Source organism: Polyodon spathula, chromosome 37, assembly GCF_017654505.1.
Source record: "Polyodon spathula isolate WHYD16114869_AA chromosome 37, ASM1765450v1, whole genome shotgun sequence".
NCBI lineage: Eukaryota > Metazoa > Chordata > Actinopteri > Acipenseriformes > Polyodontidae > Polyodon > Polyodon spathula.
In genome coordinates this window covers 4,100,044-4,125,111 of record NC_054570.1, presented here as the reverse complement: position 1 = coordinate 4,125,111, position 25,068 = coordinate 4,100,044, and the positions used below count along the sequence as shown (strand labels likewise).

Here is a 25,068-nt window from a genome sequence, read left to right as displayed (position 1 = left end):
CTCCTCTCTTACCCTGCTCGGAGTGGTGTCTCCCCCTCTCCTCTCTTACCCTGCTCGGAGTGGTGTCTCCCCCTCTCCTCTCTTACCCTGCTCGGAGTGGTGTCTCCCCCTCTCCTCTCTTACCCTGCTCGGAGTGGTGTCTCCCCCTCTCCTCTCTTACCCTGCTCGGAGTGGTGTCTCCCCCTCTCCTCTCTTACCCTGCTCGGAGTGGTGTCTCCCCCTCTCCTCTCTTACCCTGCTCGGAGTGGTGTCTCCCCCTCTCCTCTCTTACCCTGCTCGGAGTGGTGTCTCCCCCTCTCCTCTCTTACCCTGCTCGGAGTGGTGTCTCCCCCTCTCCTCTCTTACCCTGCTCGGAGTGGTGTCTCCCCCTCTCCTCTCTTACCCTGCTCGGAGTGGTGTCTCCCCCTCTCCTCTCTTACCCTGCTCGGAGTGGTGTCTCCCCCTCTCCTCTCTTACCCTGCTCGGAGTGGTGTCTCCCCCTCTCCTCTCTTACCCTGCTCGGAGTGGTGTCTCCCCCTCTCCTCTCTTACCCTGCTCGGAGTGGTGTCTCCCCCTCTCCTCTCTTACCCTGCTCGGAGTGGTGTCTCCCCCTCTCCTCTCTTACCCTGCTCGGAGTGGTGTCTCCCCCTCTCCTCTCTTACCCTGCTCGGAGTGGTGTCTCCCCCTCTCCTCTCTTACCCTGCTCGGAGTGGTGTCTCCCCCTCTCCTCTCTTACCCTGCTCGGAGTGGTGTCTCCCCCTCTCCTCTCTTACCCTGCTCGGAGTGGTGTCTCCCCCTCTCCTCTCTTACCCTGCTCGGAGTGGTGTCTCCCCCTCTCCTCTCTTACCCTGCTCGGAGTGGTGTCTCCCCCTCTCCTCTCTTACCCTGCTCGGAGTGGTGTCTCCCCCTCTCCTCTCTTACCCTGCTCGGAGTGGTGTCTCCCCCTCTCCTCTCTTACCCTGCTCGGAGTGGTGTCTCCCCCTCTCCTCTCTTACCCTGCTCGGAGTGGTGTCTCCCCCTCTCCTCTCTTACCCTGCTCGGAGTGGTGTCTCCCCCTCTCCTCTCTTACCCTGCTCGGAGTGGTGTCTCCCCCTCTCCTCTCTTACCCTGCTCGGAGTGGTGTCTCCCCCTCTCCTCTCTTACCCTGCTCGGAGTGGTGTCTCCCCCTCTCCTCTCTTACCCTGCTCGGAGTGGTGTCTCCCCCTCTCCTCTCTTACCCTGCTCGGAGTGGTGTCTCCCCCTCTCCTCTCTTACCCTGCTCGGAGTGGTGTCTCCCCCTCTCCTCTCTTACCCTGCTCGGAGTGGTGTCTCCCCCTCTCCTCTCTTACCCTGCTCGGAGTGGTGTCTCCCCCTCTCCTCTCTTACCCTGCTCGGAGTGGTGTCTCCCCCTCTCCTCTCTTACCCTGCTCGGAGTGGTGTCTCCCCCTCTCCTCTCTTACCCTGCTCGGAGTGGTGTCTCCCCCTCTCCTCTCTTACCCTGCTCGGAGTGGTGTCTCCCCCTCTCCTCTCTTACCCTGCTCGGAGTGGTGTCTCCCCCTCTCCTCTCTTACCCTGCTCGGAGTGGTGTCTCCCCCTCTCCTCTCTTACCCTGCTCGGAGTGGTGTCTCCCCCTCTCCTCTCTTACCCTGCTCGGAGTGGTGTCTCCCCCTCTCCTCTCTTACCCTGCTCGGAGTGGTGTCTCCCCCTCTCCTCTCTTACCCTGCTCGGAGTGGTGTCTACCCCCCCTCTCCTCTCTTACCCTGCTCGGAGTGGTGTCTCCCCCTCTCCTCTCTTACCCTGCTCGGAGTGGTGTCTCCCCCTCTCCTCTCTTACCCTGCTCGGAGTGGTGTCTCCCCCTCTCCTCTCTTACCCTGCTCGGAGTGGTGTCTCCCCCTCTCCTCTCTTACCCTGCTCGGAGTGGTGTCTCCCCCTCTCCTCTCTTACCCTGCTCGGAGTGGTGTCTCCCCCTCTCCTCTCTTACCCTGCTCGGAGTGGTGTCTCCCCCTCTCCTCTCTTACCCTGCTCGGAGTGGTGTCTCCCCCTCTCCTCTCTTACCCTGCTCGGAGTGGTGTCTCCCCCTCTCCTCTCTTACCCTGCTCGGAGTGGTGTCTCCCCCTCTCCTCTCTTACCCTGCTCGGAGTGGTGTCTCCCCCTCTCCTCTCTTACCCCTCGGAGTGGTGTCCCCCCTCCTCTCTTACCCTGCTCGGAGTGGTGTCTCCCCCTCTCCTCTCTTACCCTGCTCGGAGTGGTGTCTCCCCCTCTCCTCTCTTACCCTGCTCGGAGTGGTGTCTCCCCCTCTCCTCTCTTACCCTGCTCGGAGTGGTGTCTCCCCCTCTCCTCTCTTACCCTGCTCGGAGTGGTGTCTCCCCCTCTCCTCTCTTACCCTGCTCGGAGTGGTGTCTCCCCCTCTCCTCTCTTACCCTGCTCGGAGTGGTGTCTCCCCCTCTCCTCTCTTACCCTGCTCGGAGTGGTGTCTCCCCTCTCCTCTCTTACCCTGCTCGGAGTGGTGTCTCCCCCTCTCCTCTCTTACCCTGCTCGGAGTGGTGTCTCCCCCTCTCCTCTCTTACCCTGCTCGGAGTGGTGTCTCCCCCTCTCCTCTCTTACCCTGCTCGGAGTGGTGTCTCCCCCTCTCCTCTCTTACCCTGCTCGGAGTGGTGTCTCCCCCTCTCCTCTCTTACCCTGCTCGGAGTGGTGTCTCCCCCTCTCCTCTCTTACCCTGCTCGGAGTGGTGTCTCCCCCTCTCCTCTCTTACCCTGCTCGGAGTGGTGTCTCCCCCTCTCCTCTCTTACCCTGCTCGGAGTGGTGTCTCCCCCTCTCCTCTCTTACCCTGCTCGGAGTGGTGTCTCCCCCTCTCCTCTCTTACCCTGCTCGGAGTGGTGTCTCCCCCTCTCCTCTCTTACCCTGCTCGGAGTGGTGTCTCCCCCTCTCCTCTCTTACCCTGCTCGGAGTGGTGTCTCCCCCTCTCCTCTCTTACCCTGCTCGGAGTGGTGTCTCCCCCTCTCCTCTCTTACCCTGCTCGGAGTGGTGTCTCCCCCTCTCCTCTCTTACCCTGCTCGGAGTGGTGTCTCCCCCTCTCCTCTCTTACCCTGCTCGGAGTGGTGTCTCCCCCTCTCCTCTCTTACCCTGCTCGGAGTGGTGTCTCCCCCTCTCCTCTCTTACCCTGCTCGGAGTGGTGTCTCCCCCTCTCCTCTCTTACCCTGCTCGGAGTGGTGTCTCCCCCTCTCCTCTCTTACCCTGCTCGGAGTGGTGTCTCCCCCTCTCCTCTCTTACCCTGCTCGGAGTGGTGTCTCCCCCTCTCCTCTCTTACCCTGCTCGGAGTGGTGTCTCCCCCTCTCCTCTCTTACCCTGCTCGGAGTGGTGTCTCCCCCTCTCCTCTCTTACCCTGCTCGGAGTGGTGTCTCCCCCTCTCCTCTCTTACCCTGCTCGGAGTGGTGTCTCCCCCTCTCCTCTCTTACCCTGCTCGGAGTGGTGTCTCCCCCTCTCCTCTCTTACCCTGCTCGGAGTGGTGTCTCCCCCTCTCCTCTCTTACCCTGCTCGGAGTGGTGTCTCCCCCTCTCCTCTCTTACCCTGCTCGGAGTGGTGTCTCCCCCTCTCCTCTCTTACCCTGCTCGGAGTGGTGTCTCCCCCTCTCCTCTCTTACCCTGCTCGGAGTGGTGTCTCCCCCTCTCCTCTCTTACCCTGCTCGGAGTGGTGTCTCCCCCTCTCCTCTCTTACCCTGCTCGGAGTGGTGTCTCCCCCTCTCCTCTCTTACCCTGCTCGGAGTGGTGTCTCCCCCTCTCCTCTCTTACCCTGCTCGGAGTGGTGTCTCCCCCTCTCCTCTCTTACCCTGCTCGGAGTGGTGTCTCCCCCTCTCCTCTCTTACCCTGCTCGGAGTGGTGTCTCCCCCTCTCCTCTCTTACCCTGCTCGGAGTGGTGTCTCCCCCTCTCCTCTCTTACCCTGCTCGGAGTGGTGTCTCCCCCTCTCCTCTCTTACCCTGCTCGGAGTGGTGTCTCCCCCTCTCCTCTCTTACCCTGCTCGGAGTGGTGTCTCCCCCTCTCCTCTCTTACCCTGCTCGGAGTGGTGTCTCCCCCTCTCCTCTCTTACCCTGCTCGGAGTGGTGTCTCCCCCTCTCCTCTCTTACCCTGCTCGGAGTGGTGTCTCCCCCTCTCCTCTCTTACCCTGCTCGGAGTGGTGTCTCCCCCTCTCCTCTCTTACCCTGCTCGGAGTGGTGTCTCCCCCTCTCCTCTCTTACCCTGCTCGGAGTGGTGTCTCCCCCTCTCCTCTCTTACCCTGCTCGGAGTGGTGTCTCCCCCTCTCCTCTCTTACCCTGCTCGGAGTGGTGTCTCCCCCTCTCCTCTCTTACCCTGCTCGGAGTGGTGTCTCCCCCTCTCCTCTCTTACCCTGCTCGGAGTGGTGTCTCCCCCTCTCCTCTCTTACCCTGCTCGGAGTGGTGTCTCCCCCTCTCCTCTCTTACCCTGCTCGGAGTGGTGTCTCCCCCTCTCCTCTCTTACCCTGCTCGGAGTGGTGTCTCCCCCTCTCCTCTCTTACCCTGCTCGGAGTGGTGTCTCCCCCTCTCCTCTCTTACCCTGCTCGGAGTGGTGTCTCCCCCTCTCCTCTCTTACCCTGCTCGGAGTGGTGTCTCCCCCTCTCCTCTCTTACCCTGCTCGGAGTGGTGTCTCCCCCTCTCCTCTCTTACCCTGCTCGGAGTGGTGTCTCCCCCTCTCCTCTCTTACCCTGCTCGGAGTGGTGTCTCCCCCTCTCCTCTCTTACCCTGCTCGGAGTGGTGTCTCCCCCTCTCCTCTCTTACCCTGCTCGGAGTGGTGTCTCCCCCTCTCCTCTCTTACCCTGCTCGGAGTGGTGTCTCCCCCTCTCCTCTCTTACCCTGCTCGGAGTGGTGTCTCCCCCTCTCCTCTCTTACCCTGCTCGGAGTGGTGTCTCCCCCTCTCCTCTCTTACCCTGCTCGGAGTGGTGTCTCCCCCTCTCCTCTCTTACCCTGCTCGGAGTGGTGTCTCCCCCTCTCCTCTCTTACCCTGCTCGGAGTGGTGTCTCCCCCTCTCCTCTCTTACCCTGCTCGGAGTGGTGTCTCCCCCTCTCCTCTCTTACCCTGCTCGGAGTGGTGTCTCCCCCTCTCCTCTCTTACCCTGCTCGGAGTGGTGTCTCCCCCTCTCCTCTCTTACCCTGCTCGGAGTGGTGTCTCCCCCTCTCCTCTCTTACCCTGCTCGGAGTGGTGTCTCCCCCTCTCCTCTCTTACCCTGCTCGGAGTGGTGTCTCCCCCTCTCCTCTCTTACCCTGCTCGGAGTGGTGTCTCCCCCTCTCCTCTCTTACCCTGCTCGGAGTGGTGTCTCCCCCTCTCCTCTCTTACCCTGCTCGGAGTGGTGTCTCCCCCTCTCCTCTCTTACCCTGCTCGGAGTGGTGTCTCCCCCTCTCCTCTCTTACCCTGCTCGGAGTGGTGTCTCCCCCTCTCCTCTCTTACCCTGCTCGGAGTGGTGTCTCCCCCTCTCCTCTCTTACCCTGCTCGGAGTGGTGTCTCCCCCTCTCCTCTCTTACCCTGCTCGGAGTGGTGTCTCCCCCTCTCCTCTCTTACCCTGCTCGGAGTGGTGTCTCCCCCTCTCCTCTCTTACCCTGCTCGGAGTGGTGTCTCCCCCTCTCCTCTCTTACCCTGCTCGGAGTGGTGTCTCCCCCTCTCCTCTCTTACCCTGCTCGGAGTGGTGTCTCCCCCTCTCCTCTCTTACCCTGCTCGGAGTGGTGTCTCCCCCTCTCCTCTCTTACCCTGCTCGGAGTGGTGTCTCCCCCTCTCCTCTCTTACCCTGCTCGGAGTGGTGTCTCCCCCTCTCCTCTCTTACCCTGCTCGGAGTGGTGTCTCCCCCTCTCCTCTCTTACCCTGCTCGGAGTGGTGTCTCCCCCTCTCCTCTCTTACCCTGCTCGGAGTGGTGTCTCCCCCTCTCCTCTCTTACCCTGCTCGGAGTGGTGTCTCCCCCTCTCCTCTCTTACCCTGCTCGGAGTGGTGTCCCCCTCTCCTCCCCTCCTCCTCTCTTACCCTGCTCGGAGTGGTGTCTCCCCCTCTCCTCTCTTACCCTGCTCGGAGTGGTGTCCTCTCTTACCCCTCTCCCCCCTCCTCTTACCCTGCTCGGAGTGGTGTCTCCCCCTCTCCTCTCTTACCCTGCTCGGAGTGGTGTCTCCCCCTCTCCTCTCTTACCCTGCTCGGAGTGGTGTCTCCCCCTCTCCTCTCTTACCCTGCTCGGAGTGGTGTCTCCCCCTCTCCTCTCTTACCCTGCTCGGAGTGGTGTCTCCCCCTCTCCTCTCTTACCCTGCTCGGAGTGGTGTCTCCCCCTCTCCTCTCTTACCCTGCTCGGAGTGGTGTCTCCCCTCCACAGGGACGCTCACAGTGCGTCGCAGCAGCTTGTTCCGATGCGTCTCCGCTCTCCTCTCCCGCATCAACAAGGGGTGGACCTGGAAACACAGGGCAGGAGTCACAGTGCAGGGGCGGGGGAAGAGAGGAAGAAAGAAAGTGAGTGCAGGTACTCAGATTTGCAGAGCAATTCTCATTCACATCTTTTAGTCATCAGGTATTAAATGAAATTGAAACAAACTTGTTAAAAATGTGTTGGTTTCAGAGCAAGAAAAGCTGCCTTGCCACTCGCCTTCACACTGAGTTCCCATCAATGCAATTCACTGACAGTGAAAATCTGTCACAGATATAGTGAAAGTCATTCAGTGCATGTGGCCTTTCCTTCGTCCTACCTAAAGTGCTACCCCTGTGAATTCTGGGACTTGTATTTCTTTGTGCCCTGCACTACAGTCCCACAGTGCACTGCAGATATAACACAATTCTATGGAAACATGCAAAGTGAAATCAAATGATTTTCCATCAAAAGCGCGGAAGGAAGGATCGCACAGTAAATATGAGAGGCTTCTGTTAGCTCGATTACAACAGCTATCAGATTGGTATTAACTGATAATCAATAATTGGGTAAACAATGTCACGTTCTTGCCATGGTCAGCTTTTCCTCCTGACCTGAGGACCAATAGAACATCTGTGGGCCCAAATCCCCAGTGCCATCTACAGGAGACAATCGCGACCAGCCAGCCTTCGCAAGCTGGCTGCAGCTGCACAGGAAGAGGAGCATCCCACAGCGGTCTATTCAGAGGCTGGTCAGGCCTGTGCCTCAGCGCTGCCAGGATTGTGTCAATGCTCAGGAAGGTCATACCCGATACTAACTTTGTAATCTTTTCATTTTGACAGCGTGTCACTTTTCATACTGAAAACTTATCATGATTCTTTGTTCTTTATTTTTTCACATTTTGTGTGATTTTGTTTGATATCTATGTTAAAGTATTTGATTAAATCTATTAGACCTGAGTGTTATAGGAGGAGTGTATAGATGTGTTGAGAGTGGGTGCCAGTCCCTCAGTCAGTTCTCAGCGTGACAGTTGCTCTGCTGCTGCCACCTGCTGGTCGTAAGACAGCAATGCAGCTATAAATAAGTGCGGCAGCTGAACTTGGAAATTTCCAGCTTCTTTTAAAAGCTGGATCTATGAGAGTTGGTTCTAGAAATGATGTGCATCTTCCAAAACGGGGCCAAAAATGATAGCGGCATCCCTATATCTGGCTGAAAAAAATGCCATTTGTGCTGGAACAAATATAAAGGCAAATAAGGATCTGAGAAGAAACAAGAGATTGGAGAATGACAGATGGCTTGTATTTACTGGCGATACTGCGATAGGGATTAGATATGAGGATATGCTGTAAAGCATACTTTAACTTGTTATGTGAACAGCATAGTCTGAACCTCTTTTGAGCTACTGTGTGTGTGTGTAGAGGAGGTGTGTGTGTAGATGTAGAAGAGGGGTGTGTGTAGATGTAGAGGAGGTGTGTGTGTGTAGAGGAGGCGTGTGTGTAGATGTAGAGGGTGTGTGTGTAGATGTAGAGGAGGTGTGTGTGTGTAGATGTAGAGGAGGTGTGTGTAGATGTAGAGGAGTGGTGTGTGCGGATGTAGATGATGTGTCTGTAGATGTAGAGTAGGTGTGTGTGTAGATGTTGAGGAGGTGAATGTGTGGATGTAGAGGAGGTGTGTGTAGATGTAGAGGAGGTGTGTGTGTAGATGTAGAGGAGGTGTGTGTGTAGATGTAGAGGAGGTGTGTGTAGATGTAGAGGTGTGTGTGTGTGTAGATGTAGAGGAGGTGTGTGTGTGTAGATGTAGAGGAGGTGTGTGTGTGTAGAGGAGGTGTGTGAGTGTAGAGGAGGGTGCGAGGTGTGTAGATGTGTAAGGAGGCGTGTGTGTAAGATGTAGAGGATGTTCAGCGCCGTGTGTGTAGAGGGCCAGGTTGTTTGTGTAGATATGTAGAGGAGGTGTGTGTAAAGGTGCGTTGTGTGTGTTATAGGAGGTGTGGTGTGTGTTAATGGAGAGGAGGTGTGTGTGTAGATGTTAGAGGAGGGTGTGTCGTTGTAGAGGAGTGTGTGTGTGTAGAGTAGGTGTGTGTGTAGATGTAGATTGGTGTGTGTGTAGTAGAGGAGGTGTTAGTGTAGATGTTAGAGGTGTGTGTGTAGATGTAGAGAGGTGTGTGTGTGTGTAGAGGAGGTGTGTGATAGATGTTAGAGGAGGTGTTTGTGTGTGTAGATGTAGGAGGTGTGTGTGTGTATGTTAAGAGATGTTGTGTGTGTAGGTGTGTTAGATAGGTTGTGTGTGTGTAGATGTAGAGAGGTGGTGTGTGATGATGAGGAGGTGTGTGTAGATGTAGAGGAGGTGTGTGTGTAGATGTAGACAGGTGTGTGTAATGTAGAGGAGGTGTGTGACTGTAGTGGAGATGTGTAGATGTAGAGGAGGTGTGTGTATAGATGTAGACGGTATGTGTGTAGATGTGGAGGAGGTGTGTGTGTAGATGTAGAGGAGGTGTGTGTGTGTAGAGGAGTGTGTGTGTGTAGATGTAGAGGAGTGTGTGTGTAGATGTAGAGGAGGTGTGTGTGTAGATGTAGAGGAGGTGTGTGTGTGTAGATGTAGAGGAGGTGTGTGTGTGTATAGAGGAGGTGTGTGTAGATGTAGAGGAGGTGTGTGTGTAGATGTAGAGGAGGGTGTGTGTAGATGTAGAGGAGGTGTGTGTGTAGATGTAGAGGAGGTGTGTGTAGATGTAGAGGAGTGTGTGTGTGTAGATGTAGAGGAGGGTGTGTGTGTAGAGGAGGTGTGTGTGTAGATGTAGAGGAGGTGTGTGTGTAGAGGAGGTGTGTGTGTAGATGTAGAGGAGGTGTGTGTGTAGATGTAGAGGAGGTGTGTGTAGATGTAGAGGAGGCGTGTGTGTAGAGGAGGTGTGTGTGTAGATGTAGAGGAGGTGTGTGTGTAGATGTAGAGGAGGTGTGTGTGTAGATGTAGAGGAGGTGTGTGTAGATGTAGAGGAGGTGTGTGTGTAGATGTAGAGGAGGTGTGTGTGTAGATGTAGAGGAGGTGTGTGTGTAGGTGTAGAGGAGGTGTGTGTGTAGATGTAGATGTAGAGGAGGAGGTGTGTGTAGATGTAGAGGAGGCGTGTGTGTAGATGTAGAGGAGGTGTGTGTGTAGAGGAGGTGTGTGTGGATGTAGAGGAGGTGTGTGTGTGTGTAGAGGAGGTGTGTGTGTAGATAGAGGAGGTGTGTGTGTGTAGATGTTGAGGAGGCGTGTGTGTAGATGTAGAGGAGGCGTGTGTGTAGAGGTGTGTGTGTGTGTAGATGTAGAGGAGGTGTGTGTGTAGATGTTGAGGGGAGTATGTGTGTGTGTGTGTAGATGTAGAGGAGGTGTGTGTAGATGTAGAGGAGGCGTGTGTGTAGATGTAGAGGAGGTGTGTGCGTGTAGAGGAGGTGTGTGTGTAGATGTAGAGGAGGTGTGTGTGTAAAGGAGGTGTGTGTGTAGATGTAGAGGAGGCGTGTGTATAGAGGAGGTGTGTGTGTAGATATAGAGGAGGTGTGTGTGTAGAGGAGGTGTGTGTGTGTAGATGTAGAGGAGGTGTGTGTGTAGATGTAGAGGAGACGTGTATCTTATACTTGTACAGGGTGTTGCTGTAAAGCTGTAGACAGTGTGGATGCAGCAGGTCGCTCACCTCTTCCTCGTCTAACATAAAGAGCTGATTTCCTGAGATCACACAGAGACGTGGGTTCCAGCCAGGTCGCTCGTATGGAGAATGAGAGTAAGGCGGCATGCGATACACTGGGGGAGCAGGGGGGGCACACCGGGCATCTAGAAAGAGAGAGAGAGTGTTAATAAAGGGAGAGAGGGAGAATATAACTACAGAGAGATAACTTCATTTCCCACAAGGCCCCAAACAAATTGCTAGAGTGTGTGGGTCCTGTAGTTCATGCAGGTCAAAGTGACCCCACTGAGAGGTCTTTGTGATGCCAACATTTCAATTAATTTAAACACTTCTGTGAAATACACACAAACTGTGTTGCAGCAGGGAGCAGTACCGTCAATGCCCACAAGGTGTCACTGTAATATCTTCCTAGTGTGACAGCACTACAACAGGAAGCCAGCCTCAGTCCTGAACGTCATCATTTCCCCCCTCCCCTCGCCACATGCATTCTCACACGCCCCCATATCTCATCTCCATAGCAACAACGTTTCCTCTCAATACAAAAAGACACACAGGAATAACAGAAGCTGAGATTTATTTGGGGCTCAAATCCAGTGAAGTGAAAGACTGGGCTGAACCCTGTCCCGCTCCCCGTCCCCTTCTCCCTTTCTCCTGCAGCTATTCTTCCCCTCTCTCCCTCTCCCCTCTCATCTCTCCCCTCTGCTCTTCCCCTCCCCCTCTCCCTCCTCTCACACACAGCCCACCAGGTTACTATGGAAACCCAATCACACGTGCAGTGCTGTATAATATTCTCCTTTCTCTCGCTCTCCCGCCCTTTCTCTCTTCCTCTGCCAAGCAGATCGCAATCCAAGAGGACAAGGATGAGGAAGAAGAGTCTTGAGCAGGCCTGATAGCCTACATGATCAGGCCCCAGGAGATGTGTAATTATAGCATTTTGTCCTGAATAAAACGAATAATGTTTTCCCAAAGTGTGTCATTCTCATGCTAAATGTAGCCAGAGCCCAGAAAGACAGGAGCTGAGAGATCCAGGACATTGATTAAAACACTGCAAACTGCACACTTCACCTTCTCAAAGTGTACTGCTTTGGTATCTCCCTGCAGTGTAGTAAAGCACAGAGAAGATAATGAAACAGCCTCCTTCTCAGAGCACAGAGAAGATAATGAACCAGCCCCCTTCTCAAAGCACAGAGAAGATAATGAAGCAGCCCCCTTCTCAAAGCACAGAGAAGATAATGAACCAGCCCTCTTCTCAAAGCACAGAGAAGATAATGAACCAGCCCCCTTCTCAAAGCACAGAGAAGATAATGAACCAGCCCCCTTCTCAAAGCACAGAGAAGATAATGAACCAGCCCCCTTCTCAAAGCACAGAGAAGATAATGAACCAGCCCCCTTCTCAAAGCACAGAGAAGATAATGAACCAGCCCCCTTCTCAAAGCACAGAGAAGATAATGAACCAGCCCCCTTCTCAAAGCACAGAGAAGATAATGAACCAGCCCCCTTCTCAAAGCACAGAGAAGATAATGAACCAGCCCCCTTCTCAAAGCACAGAGAAGATAATGAACCAGCCCCCTTCTCAAAGCACAGAGAAGATAATGAACCAGCCCCCTTCTCAAAGCACAGAGAAGATAATGAACCAGCCCCCTTCTCAAAGCACAGAGAAGATAATGAACCAGCCCCCTTCTCAAAGCACAGAGAAGATAATGAACCAGCCCCCTTCTCAAAGCACAGAGAAGATAATGAACCAGCCCCCTTCTCAAAGCACAGAGAAGATAATGAACCAGCCCCCTTCTCAAAGCACAGAGAAGATAATGAACCAGCCCCCTTCTCAAAGCACAGAGAAGATAATGAACCAGCCCCCTTCTCAAAGCACAGAGAAGATAATGAACCAGCCCCCTTCTCAAAGCACAGAGAAGATAATGAACCAGACCCTTCTCAAAGCACAGAGAAGATAATGAACCAGCCCCCTTCTCAAAGCACAGAGAAGATAATGAACCAGCCCCCTTCTCAAAGCACAGAGAAGATAATGAACCAGCCCCCTTCTCAAAGCACAGAGAAGATAATGAACCAGCCCCCTTCTCAAAGCACAGAGAAGATAATGAACCAGCCCCCTTCTCAAAGCACAGAGAAGATAATGAACCAGCCCCCTTCTCAAAGCACAGAGAAGATAATGAACCAGCCCCCTTCTCAAAGCACAGAGAAGATAATGAACCAGCCCCCTTCTCAAAGCACAGAGAAGATAATGAACCAGCCCCCTTCTCAAAGCACAGAGAAGATAATGAACCAGCCCCCTTCTCAAAGCACAGAGAAGATAATGAACCAGCCCCCTTCTCAAAGCACAGAGAAGATAATGAACCAGCCCCCTTCTCAAAGCACAGAGAAGATAATGAACCAGCCCCCTTCTCAAAGCACAGAGAAGATAATGAACCAGCCCCCTTCTCAAAGCACAAAGAAGATAATGAACCAGCCCCCTTCTCAAAGCACAGAGAAGATAACGAACCAGCCCCCTTCTCAAAGCACAGAGAAGATAATGAACCAGACCCCTTCTCAAAGCACAGAGAAGATAATGAACCAACCCCCTTCTCAAAGCACAGAGAAGCTAATGAACCAGCCCCCTTCTCAAAGAACAGAGAAGATAATGAACCAGCCCCCTTCTCAAAGCACAGAGAAGATAATGAACGATCCCCCTTCTCAAAGCACAAAGAAGATAATGAACCAGCCCCCTTCTCAAAGCACAGAGAAGATAATGAAGCAGCCCCCTTCTCAAAGCACAGAGAAGATAATGAACCAGCCCCCTTCTCAAAGCACAGAGAAGATAATGAACCAGCCCCCTTCTCAAAGCACAGAGAAGATAATGAACCAGCCCCCTTCTCAAAGCACAGAGAAGATAATGAAGCAGCCCCCTTCTCAAAGCACAGAGAAGAGAATGAACCAGCCCCCTTCTCAAAGCACAGAGAAGATAATGAACGATCCCCCTTCTCAAAGCACAGAGAAGATAATGAATCAGCCCCCTTCTCAAAGTGTACATTGTATTAAAGATCATTGAAACAGAGATTGGTACAAACCTGATTAAATTATAGTAAGTCATTTCTATGAACTTAAAAATAAAAAATAAACTTTCATAAACTGTGGTAGTCAAACAGACACGTTTCAGCTAATGCCTTCTTCGGTGTTGTACAATAAGCTATAAATAGCCATCCTAAAGCCAACAGTCAAAGAGTAATCTGTGGCAAACTGCCTCGGTGCTGACACAGTGAGTCCTACCCTACACTGCAGCAGGGGTCTAACAGTCTGGACCCTGGTAATGCATCATGGAATCAGCATAAATAACTGCCTCTGTGCTCCACAGCACCGCGCCGCTCTCACCAGGCAGGAGCTCAGGCTTCACATACTGAGCTGCTCCTGCTCACACCACACCATGGCTGTGTGTCCTGCCAGCACTCTCTTCTGCCTTCCAGAGTGGAGAGAGTGTAGAGAGGGAGTGTAGAGACAGTAGAAGGAGTGTGGAGAGAGAGGGTAGAGAGAATGTAGAGAGAGTGTGGAGAGAGTGTAGAGGGAGTGTAGAGGGAGTGTAGAGGGAGAGTAGAGAGAGTGTAGAGGGAGTGTAGAGAGAGTAGAAGGAGTGTGGAGAGAGAGGGTAGAGAGAATGTAGAGAGAGTATGGAGATAGTGTAGAGGGGGTGTAGAGGGAGAGTAGAGAGAGTGTAGAGGGAGTGTAGAGGGGTGTAGAGAGTGTAGAGAGAGAGTGTAGGGGGAGTGTAGAGGGAGAGTAGAGAGAGTGTAGAGGGAGTGTAGAGAGAGTATGAAGAGAATGTGGAGAGGGAGTAGAGAGAGTGCAGAGAGAGTAGAGAGAGTGAAGAGAGAGTGTGGAGGGAGTGTGGAGAGAGAATAGAGAGAGTAGAACAAGTGTAGAAAGAGAGAGTGAGTAGAGGGAGAGTAGAGAGAGTGTGGAGAGAGAGTAGAAGGAGTGTGAAGAGTGTAGAGAGAGTGTGGAGAGAGAGTAGAGAGAGGGAGTGTAGAGAGAGAGTAGAGAGTGAGTAGAGGGAGTGTGGAGAGAGAGTAGAGACAGTAGAACGAGTATAGAGAGAGTGTGGAGAGAATGTAAAGAGAGATTAGAGGGAGTGTAGAGAGAGTATGAAGAGATTGTGCAGAGACAGAGTAGAGAGAGTGTAGAGAGACTGTAGAGAGAGAGTAGAGAGAGTGTAGAGCGAGTAGAGAGAGTAAAGAGAGAGCGTGGAGAGAGAGTAGAGAGAGTGTAGAGTAGAGAGAGAGTAGAGAGAGTGTGGAGAGAATGTAGAGAGAGAGAGTAGAGAAAGTGTGACACTGAGAGAGACCCAGCCCACTGCCTGCACTGAGAGAGACCTAGCCAAATGCCTGCATTGAGAGAGACCCAGCCCACTGTCTGCACTGAGAGAGACCCAGCCCACTGCATGCACTGAGAGAGACCCAGCCCACTGCCTGCACTGAGAGAGACCCAGCCCACTGCCTGCACTGAGAGAGACCCAGCCCACTGCATGCACTGAGAGAGACCCAGCCCACTGCCTGCACTGAGAGAGACCCAGCCCACTTCCTGCACTGAGAGAGACCCAGCCCACTGCCTGCACTGAGAGAGACCCAGCCCACTTCCTGCACTGAGAGAGACCCAGCCCACTTCCTGCACTGAGAGAGACCCAGCCCACTGCCTGCACTGAGAGAGACCCAGCCCACTTCCTGCACTGAGAGAGACCCAGCCCACTGCCTGCACTGAGAGAGACCCAGCCCACTGCCTGCACTGAGAGAGACCCAGCCCACTGCCTGCACTGAGAGAGACCCAGCCCACTGCCTGCACTGAGAGAGACCCAGCCCACTTCCTGCACTGAGAGAGACCCAGCCCACTGCCTGCACTGAGAGAGACCCAGCCCACTGCCTGCACTGAGAGAGACCCAGCCCACTGCCTGCACTGAGAGAGACCCAGCCCACTGCCTGCACTGAGAGAGACCCAGCCCACTGCCTGCACTGAGAGAGACCCAGCCCACTTCCTGCACTGAGAGAGACCCAGCCCACTTCCTGCACTGAGAGAGACCCAGCCCACTGCCTGCACTGAGAGAGACCCAGCCCACTGCCTGCACTGAGAGAGACCCAGCCCACTGCATGCACTGAGAGAGACCCAGCCCACTGCCTGCACTGAGAGAGACCCAGCCCACTTCCTACACTGAGAGAGACCCAGCCCACTTCCTGCACTGAGAGAGACCTAGCCAAATGCCTGCACTGAGAGAGACCCAGCCCACTGCCTGCACTGAGAGAGACCCAGCCCACTGCCTGCACTGAGAGAGACCCAGCCCACTGCCTGCACTGAGAGAGACCCAGCCCACTGCATGCATTGAGAGAGACCCAGCCCACTGCCTGCACTGAAAGAGATCCAGCCCACTTCCTACACTGAGAGAGACCCAGCCCACTGCCTGCACTGAGAGAGACCCAGCCCACTGCCTGCACTGAGAGAGACCCAGCCCACTTCCTGCACTGAGAGAGACCCAGCCCACTTCCTGCACTGAGAGAGACCCAGCCCACTGCCTGCACTGAGAGAGACCCAGCCCACTGCCTGCACTGAGAGAGACCCAGCCCACTGCCTGCACTGAGAGAGACCCAGCCCACTTCCTGCACTGAGAGAGACCCAGCCCACTGCCTGCACTGAGAGAGACCCAGCCCACTGCCTGCACTGAGAGAGACCCAGCCCACTTCCTGCACTGAGAGAGACCCAGCCCACTGCCTGCACTGAGAGAGACCCAGCCCACTGCCTGCACTGAGAGAGACCCAGCCCACTGCCTGCACTGAGAGAGACCCAGCCCACTGCCTGCACTGAGAGAGACCCAGCCCACTGCCTGCACTGAGAGAGACCCAGCCCACTGCCTGCACTGAGAGAGACCCAGCCCACTTCCTGCACTGAGAGAGACCCAGCCCACTGCCTGCACTGAGAGAGACCCAGCCCACTGCCTGCACTGAGAGAGACCCAGCCCACTGCCTGCACTGAGAGAGACCCAGCCCACTGCCTGCACTGAGAGAGACCCAGCCCACTGCCTGCACTGAGAGAGACCCAGCCCACTGCCTGCACTGAGAGAGACCCAGCCCACTGCCTGCACTGAGAGAGACCCAGCCCACTGCCTGCACTGAGAGAGACCCAGCCCACTTCCTGCACTGAGAGAGACCCAGCCCACTGCCTGCACTGAGAGAGACCCAGCCCACTTCCTGCACTGAGAGAGACCCAGCCCACTGCCTGCACTGAGAGAGACCCAGCCCACTGCCTGCACTGAGAGAGACCCAGCCCACTGCCTGCACTGAGAGAGACCCAGCCCACTTCCTGCACTGAGAGAGACCCAGCCCACTGCCTGCACTGAGAGAGACCCAGCCCACTGCCTGCACTGAGAGAGACCCAGCCCACTTCCTGCACTGAGAGAGACCCAGCCCACTGCCTGCACTGAGAGAGACCCAGCCCACTGCCTGCACTGAGAGAGACCCAGCCCACTGCCTGCACTGAGAGAGACCCAGCCCACTGCCTGCACTGAGAGAGACCCAGCCCACTGCCTGCACTGAGAGAGACCCAGCCCACTGCCTGCACTGAGAGAGACCCAGCCCACTGCCTGCACTGAGAGAGACCCAGCCCACTGCCTGCACTGAGAGAGACCCAGCCCACTGCCTGCACTGAGAGAGACCCAGCCCACTGCCTGCACTGAGAGAGACCCAGCCCACTGCCTGCACTGAGAGAGACCCAGCCCACTGCCTGCACTGAGAGAGCCCAGCCCACTGCCTGCACTGAGAGAGACCCAGCCCACTTCCTGCACTGAGAGAGACCCAGCCCACTGCCTGCACTGAGAGAGCCCAGCCCACTGCCTGCACTGAGAGAGACCCAGCCCACTGCCTGCAATGAGAGAGACCCAGCCCACTGCCTGCACTGAGAGAGACCCAGCCCACTTCCTGCACTGAGAGAGACCCAGCCCACTTCCTGCACTGAGAGAGACCCAGCCCACTGCCTGCACTGAGAGAGACCCAGCCCACTTCCTGCACTGAGAGAGACCCAGCCCACTGCCTGCACTGAGAGAGACCCAGCCCACTTCCTGCACTGAGAGAGACCCAGCCCACTGCCTGCACTGAGAGAGACCCAGCCCACTTCCTGCACTGAGAGAGACCCAGCCCACTGCCTGCACTGAGAGAGACCCAGCCCACTGCCTGCACTGAGAGAGCCCAGCCCACTTCCTGCACTGAGAGAGACCCAGCCCACTTCCTGCACTGAGAGAGACCCAGCCCACTGCCTGCACTGAGAGAGACCCAGCCCACTGCCTGCATTGAGAGAAACCCAGCCCACTGCCTGCACTGAGAGAGCCCAGCCCACTGCCTGCTGCACCCTGGACACTGAGACACTATGAGAGAGTGTAGAGAGAGAGTAGAGGGAGTGTAGAGAAAGTGTAAAGGGAGTGTAGAGAGAGAGAGTAGAGGGAGTGTAGAGAGAGTAGAGAAAGTGTAAAGAAAGTAGAGAGTGTAGAGAGAGAGTAGAGAGTGTAGAGAGTAGAGGGAGTGTAGAGAGAGATTATAGGGAGAGTAGAGAGAGTGTGGAGAGAGTGAAAATAAAGGAAATAAATAAAAAATGGCATTAGGACTATTCTGTAGACTTCTTCAAAGAGGTGTAGGGGTAAAGTATAAGACATTTTAAAGTCAATGTACTCAGAAAATAAGTGTGGTATCAAAATTGGTAACAAAAGAACAGGATTCTTGACACAGGGTTGTGGAGTGAGACAGGACTGCAGTCCAGCACTGTTCAATGTCTTTATCACCGAGCTGGCCACAGTGCTGGAGCAGTCTGCAGTCTCTGGTCTCATGCTGCATGACACAGAAATTCAACTCCTGCTCTATGCAGATGACCTGGTCCTGCTGTCCACCACAGAGCAGAGCCTGTCACTGCTAGAGCAGCACTGTCAGACCTGGGCCCTGGCAGTAAACATGAACAAGACCAGAGTCCTGATAATCCAGAAGAAAGCCAGATCTCAGGTAAATAAGTACCACTTCACTCTAGAGCACACCAGCAGCTACACATACCTGGGTCTGACCATCGGTGCCTCAGGGAGTGTTAACCTGGCAGTGAATGCATTAAAGGAGAGGCATCCAGGGCTTTTTATGACATAAAGAGGAGGCTCTATAATATAAATCCCCCAGTCAAAATTTGGCTCTATGTCAGTGAAGTGTGGGGTCCAGTCACAGGCCAGGACTACACAAAATGAATCAAACACCCCACAGAATCCCTGCATGCAGAGCTCTACAAAAACATCATGAAATTACAAAGAAAACACCAAACAATGCAGGGCTGAATTAGACCTTCATCCATTGATTCTTAACATCCAAAAAAGAGCATTAAAATACTGGGTTCATCTAAAAAATAGTGACCCAAACTCACGTCATCATCAAGCCCTGCAATACCAAGAGCTGAGCCCAGAAGAGAGTCCCCTCAGCCAGCTGGTCCTGAAGCTCACCGCGCCGAGCAACACTGAGCTTCAGGACAGCACTGCAAAAACAGTTCCAATTAGAATCCACCAAATCATAAAACACCTCAAACACTCCTGTCTGGACCACTGGGACACAGACACTAAAACACAAGAAAGGGAAGAGGGTGAGAGGAAAGGAGAGGAAGGGAGGAGAGGGGGAGAAAGGGAGCGTGAAAGGGAAGGAGAGTAAGGGAAAAGTGAGGGAGGAAGGGAGGGTGAAAGGGAAGGAGAGGAAGGGAGCAGAGAGGGAGTGTAAAGATAGAGTAGAGAGTGTAGAGATAAAGTGTAGAGAGAGTGTAGAGGGAGTGTAGAGAGAGTAGAGAGCGTAGAGCGAGAGTAGAGGGAGTGTAGAGGGAGTGTAGAGAGAGTAGAGAGTGTAGAGAGTGTAGAGCGAGAGTAGAGAGAGAGAGAGAGTAGAAAGAAAGTAAAGAGATAGTAGATGGAGTGTAGAGTGAGTGTAGAGGGAGAGTAGAGAGAGAGTAGAGAGATTGTAGAGAGTGTAGAGAGAGTGAGTGTAGAGAGAGTAGAGGGAGTGTAGAGAGAGAGTAGCTCAAGGGTAGAGAGAGAGTAGAGAGAGAAGAGCGAGTGTAGAGAGAGTAGAGGGAGTGTAGAGAGCGAGAGTAGAGAGAGTAGAGGGAGTGTAGAGAGTGACACTGAGACACAGAGAGAATCAGCCCACTGCCCTGCATAGAGATTTTGAGAGAGATTGGCAGAGTAACCACCTCCTTATATCCAAAGCAATGCAAACAACAAGTAGAATCTTTCCTTCATTGTCACTGGCATTTTCAGTGCTGTTACCCTTCAAATATCACAGGGCCCGCTGCAGTCTGCAGACACACACACGTCATCACAAAATCTCCCATTTGTTCACAGCACAGCCTGCTGCTGAGGGTGTGGTTCCATTGCAGTCAGGCACAGATCCATTGTGACACACACAGGGCCCCTCGCTCCCCACAACATCCCCACAGCCCCACAGAGTGTGGCCTGGTCACCTGCCATACAGCTGGGTCAGAGTGCTTCGCGAGCTCGGAGTCACATGCTCACAGAATCTCCCCTGATTGGCCAGCTCTGGGAACAGTGAAATTAGACATGCATATGCCCTCTGGTGGTCATTCTTCAACCCCCCCTTCCCTGAAGGAGTTTGTGAACCGGTAAAAACTGATTCATTCCTGCTTCCCTCCTTCCTCAATCAAAAGGGTGCAGTTGCTTGGTAACAGCCAGTGCTTTGGTTTGTAAGTGTATTAGACTGGCCTAATGGACAGACAGACAGACAGCGGAAATTGAGGTTTTGAAATACATTTAAGACACGATCATCCGAAACTGAGAAGTTAGGGGTTCCTCTGTCCCTGCTGCCCTGTCCTCACACACAGAGAGGTTCTGGGGACTGTCACCAGGGACACACAGAGGAAGTGGGCTCACAGTGTATGGAGACAGCTGAATCTCTGGAGAGGGGAGTGAGGTGGTGGAATTACTGGGAATGATCTGGAACCAGTATAAAGGACACCTCAGTAAGCACTACACACCAGTATACAGTCAATCCCAGAGTGCACTGCACAGCAATGGTAAAGGAATCCCACAATGCTTTGCGTACCAGTACAAAATTATTAACTATTTCAACAATCTAGCACTGACTGAGTGATATACACACACACACAGAAATACACACACACACACACACACACACACTGATACACACACACACACTCACACTGTTACACACACACACATACAGACACTCACACTGTTACACACACACACAGACACACTGATACACACACTGTTACACACACACAAATACACACACTCACACACACACACAAATACACACACTCACAGACACACACACACACACTGACACACACAAAGACACACAAATACACACACATTGATACTCACTGACACACACACTCAGACACACACTAATACACAGAGCACACAGATACACAATCAGATACCACAGACCCATAACCACAGACAGTGTGACACACAATAGACACATGTACTGCATTGCACTCCCACCCCCAATCTTCACAATCTACACACACATTCACACACACCCCCCCCCCCCCCCCCCAAAACATCTTCTGCAAACATCTTCCCCCCCCCCCCCCCCCCCCCCCCCCACACACACACACACACACATAAACACACACATGGACCCTGCTGAGCATCATCTACACATGTACTTCAGCCATGTCCCCACATCGACAGATCTGGCTTTCCAGCATAGCTAGATGCTCTACATTGTGAACTACAGTGCTCTGCAATGCACACACTGCGCCTGTATTGAGACAGACAGAGAGACACACTAAACAGAACACTTCACTGCTGCTGCTTCCTTCTGCTGCATCCATGTTGAGAGAGAGGGAGGAGGAGAGAGAGAGCGAGGGAGAGGAGAGGGAGTGGGAGAGAGAGAGAGAGAGAGAGAGCGAGGGAGAGGTTTTTGCTGAAATATCGTATTAAATGAATAATAGTGATGCTCTTTACCTCTGAAATGGAACATATGCCATGGTCCAAATGCACACTCCTGAGGAATCCAGGTTTTTAAAAAAAAAAAAAAAAAAAAAAAAGAAAAAAGATGACGACAAAATGGGTCTGTATCTCTGTAGCACCTCGGATATTTCTCGATAATAAAGCTACGAAAAACGATCGGAGCAGAGAGGGATGGGAGAGAGAGAGAGAGAGAGAGAGAGAGAGCATTGAGAGAGGGAAGGAGGGAGGGGGAGAGCAGGGAGGGAGGGAGGGGGAGGGAGGACAGTGTGTAGTTGCATTGGAGCTGGCTTCACTGAACAGGAATAACAAGAGTCACTCACACACTCACACAGGTAATGAAGATAATAATTATGATACAAGTGATAATGATCACACACACAAAATAATACATGAATGGAATTAATCCATAAATAAATTTAAAAAAAAAACAGCACCCTGTTTTAAAAGCAGTTGAGTAAATGACAGAATGAGGGAGTGATGGAGAGATCACAAGCTAGCGTGCACGAGAGAGAGAGAGAGAGAGAGAGAGAGAGAGAGAGAGAGAGAGAGAGAGAGAGAGGAGAGAGAGAGAGAGGGAGAAAGAGAGAGAGGGGCCTCTCCCTAATGGGAGGGGGAGACGCTCTCTCCTGCTCTCTCGAGAGAGAGAAGGTGGGAGATAGGGAGGGAGAGAGAAGAAGGAGAAAAGAGTGGGGAGGGGGAGGTAGAGGAGAGAGAGCTCTGCTCTCTTCTTCCTCTTTCTCACCCCCTCACTCCCTCCCCCTCCCAATTCCTCCTCTCTCGACCCTCGCCCCTCTCTCCCACCCCCCCCCCCCACGTTCCTGTTAAGTCTTATTCTTAAACCAGAACAGGGCTGTGTGCCAGTATTCAAGACATCAGCTAAAATGAGAGCAAGAGAGAGAGAGAGAGAGAGAGAGAGAGAGAGAGAGAGAGAGAGAGAGAGAGAGAGAGAGAGTGAGACTCCCATGTTTTTTTCTGCCAATAAGGAAGTACAGTAAAGATATAAAATCTCTTGCCCACTCACTCACTCACACACTCACACCAGGGAGATGGAATATATTATATTCTCTTCCTCATTCTCTCTTTCCCCCCTCTCCCTTTCTGCATTTCCCTCTTTCAATTCAATTATCTCAGCTGCATGACAATACATTCACAGCCCCCTCTTAAAGCAAGAGGCACAGAGCGAGAGAGAGAGAGAGAGAGAGAGAGAGAGAGAGAGAGAGAGAGAGAGAGAGAGAGAGAGAGAGAGAGAGAGAGAGAGATTTGCAGATAATGTCTTAATGTGTGATTTACAATTGAATCTAAAGCTGTGTGAACTCACAATGAGGAGGAGCAGACTTTCCAAGGTGAAGATCACTGAAATAAAGAGACATTAGAGAGGAAGGAAAGGAAGACGGAAGGCAGGGAAAAGGAAAAGCCCAGAAAGAGAGAAAGAGAACCAGAGCAGTGCAGAGCAGGGAAGGTCAGTCTGATTATCTACAGAGCAGTGCAGAGCAGGGAAGGTCAGTCTGATTATCTACAGAGCAGTGAAGGTCAGTGTGATTATCTGCAGAGCAGTGCAGAGCAGGGAAGGCCAGTCTGATTATCTACAGAGCAGTGAAGGTCAGTGTGATTATCTGCAGAGCAGTGCAGAGCAGGGAAGGTCAGTCTGATTATCTACAGAGCAGAAGGTCAGTCTGCAGAGCAGGGAAGGTCAGTCTGATTATCTACAGAGCAGTGAAGGTCAGTGTGATTATCTACAGAGCAGTGCAGAGCAGGGAAGGTCAGTCTGATTATCTACAGAGCAGTGAAGGTCAGTGTGATTATCTGCAGAGCAGTGCAGAGCAGTGAAGGCCAGTCTGATTATCTACAGAGCAGTGAAGGTCAGTGTGATTATCTGCAGAGCAGTGCAGAGCAGTGAAGGCCAGTCTGATTATCTACAGAGCAGTGAAGGTCAGTGTGATTATCTGCAGAGCAGTGCAGAGCAGTGAAGGCCAGTCTGATTATCTACAGAGCAGTGCAGAGCAGGGAAGGTCAGTCTGATTATCTACAGAGCAGTGCAGATGTGTACGTGATTAACACAGGTGATTAACACAGGTGTGCACGATTAGCACAGGTGTACGTGATTAACACAGGTGATTAACACAGGTGATTAACACAGGTGAGCTTGATTAACACAGGTGATTAACACAGGTGAGCGTGATTAACACAGGTGTACGTGATTAACACAGGTGATTAACACAGGTGAGCGTGATTAACACAGGTGTACGTGATTAACACAGGTGATTAACACAGGTAAGCGTGATTGACACAGGTGTACGTGATTAACACAGGTGATTAACACAGGTGTACATGATTAGCACAGGAGTACGTGATTATCACAGGTATATGTGACTAATCCTTAGTGCGCTACACGTTTTCATTTAGTTTCCATTCAATATGAATTTACAGTTGTGTGTAAGAACGGTCATTTTGTTCAGTTCTGGCAGGATTTAGCCCACACTGCGCAGTGAGAGGTCACAGCATCTGAATCCACCAGGTTAACCCAGATCAACAACGTCCTTGAACAGAGCTTGACGCAGTGAGGAAAAAAGAAAGAAAAAAAAAATAATAATAATAATAATAATAACAGTATGCAATATGTATAACAGAATATGGCTACTTAAACTAATTCACCACAAATGATGAAACCAGGAGTTCACAAAATTAGCTGCTGCTTAAAAAAAGGATGATACTGAGTGAGAGGATGGCTTGATTAGTCTTAGCAGTAATTTATAATACGGGGAGTCTGGTCACCTTATGTGCTGGAGGACAGCAGGACCAAGAGCCAGCCATTAATATACACACAGCACCCCACCACCTGGCACACAGCCCTCTGCAACATAGCCCTGCGCGATACAGCCCTGAGCAACACAGCCCTGCACAACACAGCCCTCGGCAACACAGCCCTGCGCAACACAGCCCTCTGCAACACAGCCCTGCGCAACACAGCCCTGAGCAACACAGCCCTGCACAACACAGCCCTCTGCAACACAGCCCTGCACAACACAGCCCTGCGCAACACAGCCCTGAGCAACACAGCCCTGCACAACACAGCCCTCTGCAACACAGCCCTGCACAACACAGCCCTCTGCAACACAGCCCTGCGCAACACAGCCCTCTGCAACACAGCCCTGCGCAACACAGCCCTGTGCAACACAGCCCTGAGCAACACAGCCCTCTGCAACACAGCCCTACGCAACACAGCCCTCTGCAACACAGCCCTGAGCAACACAGCCCTCTGCAACACAGCCCTGAGCAACACAGCCCTCTGCAACACAGCCCTACGCAACACAGCCCTCTGCAACACAGCCCTGCGCAACACAGCCCTCTGCAACACAGCCCTGTGCAACACAGCCCTGCGCAACACAGCCCTCTGCAACACAGCCCTGCGCAACACAGCCCTGAGCAACACAGCCCTGTGCAACACAGCCCTGCGCAACACAGCCCTCTGCAACACAGCCCTGAGCAACACAGCCCTGAGCAACACAGCCCTCTGCAACACAGCCCTGAGCAACACAGCCCTCTGCAACACACCCCTACGCAACACAGCCCTGCAACACAGCCCTGCAACACAGCCCTCTGCAACACAGCCCTGTGCAACACAGCCCTCTGCAACACAGCCCTGCGCAACACAGCCCTCTGCAACACAGCCCTGCGCAACACAGCCCTCTGCAACACAGCCCTGCGCAACACAGCCCTCTGCAACACAGCCCTGCGCAACACAGCCCTCTGCAACACAGCCCTCCGCAACACAGCCCTCTGCAACACAGCCCTACGCAACACAGCCCTCTGCAACACAGCCCTGCGCAACACAGCCCTCTGCAACACAGCCCTGTATAACACAGCCCTGTGCAACACAGCCCTCTGCAACACAGCCCTGCGCAACACAGCCCTCTGCAACACAGCCCTGAGCAACACAGCCCTGTGCAACACAGCCCTCCGCAACACAGCCCTCTGCAACACAGCCCTCTGCAACACAGCCCTGTGCAACACAGCCCTCTGCAACACAGCCCTGAGCAACACAGCCCTCTGCAACACACCCCTACGCAACACAGCCCTCTGC

General features: G+C 53.3%; 1 protein-coding gene across 1 annotated transcript in view; it reads right to left on the bottom strand.

Moving 5' to 3' along the window:
- The window catches only part of LOC121304304 (zinc finger protein OZF-like), a 727,904-nt gene that overhangs the window by 325,006 nt on the left and 377,830 nt on the right, over window positions 1–25,068 (bottom strand). The gene's annotated exons all lie outside the window — the stretch shown is intronic.